Raw genomic sequence first — 7,500 nt, forward strand, 5'->3', positions numbered from 1 at the left:
TTCGGCCACTTTGCAAGTGCAACCGCTGCCAGCAAAAGTTCTGAAAATCGAGTTCCCGAAAATCTCCGGGTACCCCGCCAACCCCCAGCCACCCGAATCGCAAGTGTCAATTCGGCGGGTTGCCTGCCGGTAGTCCTTCCGAAAATGAGGCGCCAAATCGCCGCAACGGCCATTTTTCATTTCGGCATCGGGACTTCCGACGGCAACTGATTAACTAGCCCGGGGACTAGAGCGGCAGCAAATGCAACGTGCCCTCTTGGCGGGAGCAACTTGACCGCCCCCGTGGGGAAAGGTCAACTCGGGGCCCGGGAAAGTCGCCGAGTCCGACCCCATACACTTCCATGAGTTGGGGGTTTTGGCCTTCCCGGCCCAAGGCTCGCCTTATTTCGGCCTGCACTTTCGGAAAAGGGTGCATTCCTTTTGGTTAATGATTTCACCAGCCCGGGTCTTAGCCTCTGCCCCGACGGCTAAGTCTTTTGGTTAATGATTTCCTGCGGCTGGGACTACCCTTTCCCCCCGCCCTGCAGGCACCCGGGTCGGGAGGCCGTCGGGGGCACTTTCCGGGGCAAATCCGGACCCTTACGCAAGGGAGAGTGCGCCCCCCGCCTCGGCCGGGGGGTCAGGCTGCCGCCTATTAAGCCCGACAGAAAACCCGAAAAATGGACGAAAATGGGAAAAAATCCCCATCCGAAAAAGGCTTAAAAGTCGGTTGGGCGGCAGCTAGGGTCGGTCTCTGCAGACCTGGAGGCTCGGGTGGACTCTTGGAATAAACGTCCAAGTCCCGACTTGCCACCTCCTACTACTGTGCAGATACCCCGCCAACCCCCAGCCACCCGAATGACAAGCGTCCGATCAGCGGGACGAATTTGACAACTCTGGCCGGACCTCTGGAACTCCATCCCGGGTAACCGGGGCAAATTTTTCCGCTTGATCGCCCTTCCACTGGTTAACCATTTGCCCTTTCGGACTTAGTCTCTGGACATTATTCGACTGATTTTCTGGTTAACCATTTGCCCTTTCGGACTTAGTCTCTGGGCATTATTTTCGACTTTTTGGTTAATGATTTCACACTTTTTACTTACTTTTGCGCTTTTTGGTTAATGATTACTCTGCTTACTGGTTAATTATTTGCCCTTTCGGACTTAGTCTCTGGACATTATTTTCGAGTTTTTGGTTAATGATTTCACACTTTTAACATATTTTTGCGCTTTTTGGTTAATGATTACTCTGCTTACTGGTTAATTATTTGCCCTTTCGGACTTAGTCTCTGCACATTATTTTCGAGTTTTTGGTTAATGATTTCACACTTTTAACATATTTTTGCGCTTTTTGGTTACTGATTTCATACTTTTTACTTACTTTTGCGCCTTTTGGTTAATGATTACTCTGCTTACTGGTTAACCATTTGCCCTTTCGGACTTAGTCTCTGGACATTATTTTCGAGTTTTTGGTTAATGATTTCACACTTTTTACTTACTTTTGCGATTTTTGGTTAATGATTACTCTGCTTACTGGTTAACCATTTGCCCTTTCGGACTTAGTCTCTGGACATTATTTTCGGGTTTTTGGTTAATGATTTCACACTTTTTACTTACTTTTGCGATTTTTGGTTAATGATTACTCTGCTTACTGGTTAACCATTTGCCCTTTCGGACTTAGTCTCTGGGCATTATTTTCGACTTTTTGGTTAATGATTTCACACTTTTAACATATTTTTGCGATTTTTGGTTAATGATTACTCTGCTTACTGGTTAATTATTTGCCCTTTCGGACTTAGTCTCTGCACATTATTTTCGAGTTTTTGGTTAATGATTTCACACTTTTAACATATTTTTGCGCTTTTTGGTTACTGATTTCATACTTTTTACTTACTTTTGCGATTTTTGGTTAATGATTACTCTGCTTACTGGTTAACCATTTGCCCTTTCGGACTTAGTCTCTGGACATTATTTTCGAGTTTTTGGTTAATGATTTCACACTTTTAACATATTTTTGCGATTTTTGGTTAATGATTACTCTGCTTACTGGTTAATTATTTGCCCTTTCGGACTTAGTCTCTGCACATTATTTTCGAGTTTTTGGTTAATGATTTCACACTTTTAACATATTTTTGCGCTTTTTGGTTACTGATTTCATACTTTTTACTTACTTTTGCGATTTTTGGTTAATGATTACTCTGCTTACTGGTTAACCATTTGCCCTTTCGGACTTAGTCTCTGGAGATTATTTTCGAGTTTTTGGTTAATGATTTCACACTTTTTACTTACTTTTGCGATTTTTGGTTAATGATTACTCTGCTTACTGGTTAACCATTTGCCCTTTCGGACTTAGTCTCTGGACATTATTTTCGAGTTTTTGGTTAATGATTTCACACTTTTAACATATTTTTGCGATTTTTGGTTAATGATTACTCTGCTTACTGGTTAATTATTTGCCCTTTCGGACTTAGTCTCTGCACATTATTTTCGAGTTTTTGGTTAATGATTTCACACTTTTAACATATTTTTGCGCTTTTTGGTTACTGATTTCATACTTTTTACTTACTTTTGCGCCTTTTGGTTAATGATTACTCTGCTTACTGGTTAACCATTTGCCCTTTCGGACTTAGTCTCTGGACATTATTTTCGAGTTTTTGGTTAATGATTTCACACTTTTTACTTACTTTTGCGATTTTTGGTTAATGATTACTCTGCTTACTGGTTAACCATTTGCCCTTTCGGACTTAGTCTCTGGACATTATTTTCGGGTTTTTGGTTAATGATTTCACACTTTTTACTTACTTTTGCGATTTTTGGTTAATGATTACTCTGCTTACTGGTTAACCATTTGCCCTTTCGGACTTAGTCTCTGGACATTATTTTCGAGTTTTTGGTTAATGATTTCACACTTTTAACATATTTTTGCGATTTTTGGTTAATGATTACTCTGCTTACTGGTTAATTATTTGCCCTTTCGGACTTAGTCTCTGCACATTATTTTCGAGTTTTTGGTTAATGATTTCACACTTTTAACATATTTTTGCGCTTTTTGGTTACTGATTTCATACTTTTTACTTACTTTTGCGCCTTTTGGTTAATGATTACTCTGCTTACTGGTTAACCATTTGCCCTTTCGGACTTAGTCTCTGGGCATTATTTTCGACTTTTTGGTTAATGATTTCACACTTTTAACATATTTTTGCGCTTTTTGGTTACTGATTTCATACTTTTTACTTACTTTTGCGATTTTTGGTTAATGATTACTCTGCTTACTGGTTAACCATTTGCCCTTTCGGACTTAGTCTCTGGGCATTATTTTCGACTTTTTGGTTAATGATTTCACACTTTTTACTTACTTTTGCGCTTTTTGGTTAATGATTACTCTGCTTACTGGTTAATTATTTGCCCTTTCGGACTTAGTCTCTGGACATTATTTTCGAGTTTTTGGTTAATGATTTCACACTTTTAACATATTTTTGCGCTTTTTGGTTAATGATTACTCTGCTTACTGGTTAATTATTTGCCCTTTCGGACTTAGTCTCTGCACATTATTTTCGAGTTTTTGGTTAATGATTTCACACTTTTAACATATTTTTGCGCTTTTTGGTTACTGATTTCATACTTTTTACTTACTTTTGCGCCTTTTGGTTAATGATTACTCTGCTTACTGGTTAACCATTTGCCCTTTCGGACTTAGTCTCTGGACATTATTTTCGAGTTTTTGGTTAATGATTTCACACTTTTTACTTACTTTTGCGATTTTTGGTTAATGATTACTCTGCTTACTGGTTAACCATTTGCCCTTTCGGACTTAGTCTCTGGACATTATTTTCGGGTTTTTGGTTAATGATTTCACACTTTTTACTTACTTTTGCGATTTTTGGTTAATGATTACTCTGCTTACTGGTTAACCATTTGCCCTTTCGGACTTAGTCTCTGGACATTATTTTCGAGTTTTTGGTTAATGATTTCACACTTTTAACATACTTTTGCGATTTTTGGTTAATGATTACTCTGCTTACTGGTTACTATTTGCCCTTTCGGACTTAGTCTCTGGCCATTATTTTCGAGTTTTTGGTTAAGGTTTCCACACTCTGAAATTATTTTGGGCTCACTGATTAGGCGAGATCAAGGGGGCATGCCTGGGCACTTTGGGCTCAGTTTGGGAAGGCGGCGTCCGTGTGCTCCTCCGCCCTTCCCGCACTTGCGGCTAGGTTTGCCAAACTGCGCTGACCCGCAGCCCTGCCTTTTTGCCCACGGCACACGGAACGACTCAAGTCTGGCTCCGTTCCAGGTTACTGGTTAATTATTTGCCCTTTCGGACTTAGTCTCTGCACATTATTTTCGAGTTTTTGGTTAATGATTTCACACTTTTAACATATTTTTGCGCTTTTTGGTTACTGATTTCATACTTTTTACTTACTTTTGCGATTTTTGGTTAATGATTACTCTGCTTACTGGTTAACCATTTGCCCTTTCGGACTTAGTCTCTGGAGATTATTTTCGAGTTTTTGGTTAATGATTTCACACTTTTTACTTACTTTTGCGATTTTTGGTTAATGATTACTCTGCTTACTGGTTAACCATTTGCCCTTTCGGACTTAGTCTCTGGACATTATTTTCGAGTTTTTGGTTAATGATTTCACACTTTTAACATATTTTTGCGATTTTTGGTTAATGATTACTCTGCTTACTGGTTAATTATTTGCCCTTTCGGACTTAGTCTCTGCACATTATTTTCGAGTTTTTGGTTAATGATTTCACACTTTTAACATATTTTTGCGCTTTTTGGTTACTGATTTCATACTTTTTACTTACTTTTGCGCCTTTTGGTTAATGATTACTCTGCTTACTGGTTAACCATTTGCCCTTTCGGACTTAGTCTCTGGACATTATTTTCGAGTTTTTGGTTAATGATTTCACACTTTTTACTTACTTTTGCGATTTTTGGTTAATGATTACTCTGCTTACTGGTTAACCATTTGCCCTTTCGGACTTAGTCTCTGGACATTATTTTCGGGTTTTTGGTTAATGATTTCACACTTTTTACTTACTTTTGCGATTTTTGGTTAATGATTACTCTGCTTACTGGTTAACCATTTGCCCTTTCGGACTTAGTCTCTGGACATTATTTTCGAGTTTTTGGTTAATGATTTCACACTTTTAACATATTTTTGCGATTTTTGGTTAATGATTACTCTGCTTACTGGTTAATTATTTGCCCTTTCGGACTTAGTCTCTGCACATTATTTTCGAGTTTTTGGTTAATGATTTCACACTTTTAACATATTTTTGCGCTTTTTGGTTACTGATTTCATACTTTTTACTTACTTTTGCGCCTTTTGGTTAATGATTACTCTGCTTACTGGTTAACCATTTGCCCTTTCGGACTTAGTCTCTGGGCATTATTTTCGACTTTTTGGTTAATGATTTCACACTTTTAACATATTTTTGCGCTTTTTGGTTACTGATTTCATACTTTTTACTTACTTTTGCGATTTTTGGTTAATGATTACTCTGCTTACTGGTTAACCATTTGCCCTTTCGGACTTAGTCTCTGGGCATTATTTTCGACTTTTTGGTTAATGATTTCACACTTTTTACTTACTTTTGCGCTTTTTGGTTAATGATTACTCTGCTTACTGGTTAATTATTTGCCCTTTCGGACTTAGTCTCTGGACATTATTTTCGAGTTTTTGGTTAATGATTTCACACTTTTAACATATTTTTGCGCTTTTTGGTTAATGATTACTCTGCTTACTGGTTAATTATTTGCCCTTTCGGACTTAGTCTCTGCACATTATTTTCGAGTTTTTGGTTAATGATTTCACACTTTTAACATATTTTTGCGCTTTTTGGTTACTGATTTCATACTTTTTACTTACTTTTGCGCCTTTTGGTTAATGATTACTCTGCTTACTGGTTAACCATTTGCCCTTTCGGACTTAGTCTCTGGACATTATTTTCGAGTTTTTGGTTAATGATTTCACACTTTTTACTTACTTTTGCGATTTTTGGTTAATGATTACTCTGCTTACTGGTTAACCATTTGCCCTTTCGGACTTAGTCTCTGGACATTATTTTCGGGTTTTTGGTTAATGATTTCACACTTTTTACTTACTTTTGCGATTTTTGGTTAATGATTACTCTGCTTACTGGTTAACCATTTGCCCTTTCGGACTTAGTCTCTGGACATTATTTTCGAGTTTTTGGTTAATGATTTCACACTTTTAACATAATTTTGCGCTTTTTGGTTAATGATTACTCTGCTTGCTTGTTACTGATTTCCCCTTTCGGACTTGATCTCTGGCCGTTCTTTTCGACCTTTTTGGATCAGGTTTCCACACTCTGAAATTATTTTGGGCTCACTGATTAGGCGAGATCAAGGGGGCATGCCTGGGCACTTTGGGCTCAGTTTGGGAAGGCGGCGTCCGTGTGCTCCTCCGCCCTTCCCGCACTTGCGGCTAGGTTTGCCAAACTGCGCTGACCCGCAGCCCTGCCTTTTTGCCCACGGCACACGGAACGACTCAAGTCTGGCTCCGTTCCAGGCCGTTGCCTCCGGCTGCCCGCCGTCCGGCCGGCCTGGGACGTACCCCGGCTGACGGCGCCGGAGGCCCTCTAGCAGCCACCGGTGCCGCGGGCCAATGGGTCCGGGCGTTCCGGAGCTATCGGTGGGGAAGTGCTCTCCCCTTTTCCTGACGCCGTTCGCCCGAGCAGAGGTGCAGCCTGACGGGACTGCTGTCGCCTTCCGCGGCGCACCGGCCCCTTTCACCTGCCGTCGACCGCGCGGAGCTCGGACCTCCCTCCCCGAAGTTATGGCCCCGGCGCCGGAGGGTGCCCGGGGCCGGGCATTCAGCGGGGTGAGTCTTAACCTTCCCGGTCAGCCTGCGGGGTCGGTGCGCCGGCACTCGACGCCGGAGGGTCCCCTCTTTCCGTAGAGCCCCGCCCGGTGCCGATCGGCCGGCGGATTGCGGAGCGAACCGCGCCTGACCGACGGGCCTCGGAAACCCGTTGCAGTCGACGGGGGGGGAACCGGACAGCGGGACGAGGTGCCGATTCCACCCGCAGATTCGATCCCGAAATCCCGCGGGATTCGGCGGTCCGACCCGACAGATTCAAACGTCGCCCGGGCGGCCCCCAGCGGTCGGGCCGGCCTGGTTCCGCCACCGCCCGATGCCCCTCGCCCCCGGCTACCGCCGGCCGCGCAGACCGAGCGAATGCGGCCGGACGTCCGGCGGCAATCGGCCGGAAAGCGGTATGGCCATTTCCTACTGTCCCTCGGACGGGCAGAGGGGCGGCGCCGGGGCACTCGCGGACCAGGCCGCGCCCCTCCGAGCCCTACCGCCTGCCGTCGACCGCGCGGGGAACGGACCTCCCTCCCCGAAGTTATGGCCCCGGAGCCGGAGGGTAGCCGGGGCCGGGCATTCAGCGGGGTGAGTCTTCACCTTCCCGGTCAGCCTGCGGGGTCGGTGCGCCGGCACTCGACGCGGGAGGGTCCCCTCTTTCCGTAGAGCCCCGCCCG

This window comes from Heterodontus francisci, unplaced genomic scaffold (genome assembly GCF_036365525.1).
Source record: "Heterodontus francisci isolate sHetFra1 unplaced genomic scaffold, sHetFra1.hap1 HAP1_SCAFFOLD_988, whole genome shotgun sequence".
Taxonomy (NCBI): Eukaryota; Metazoa; Chordata; class Chondrichthyes; order Heterodontiformes; family Heterodontidae; genus Heterodontus; species Heterodontus francisci.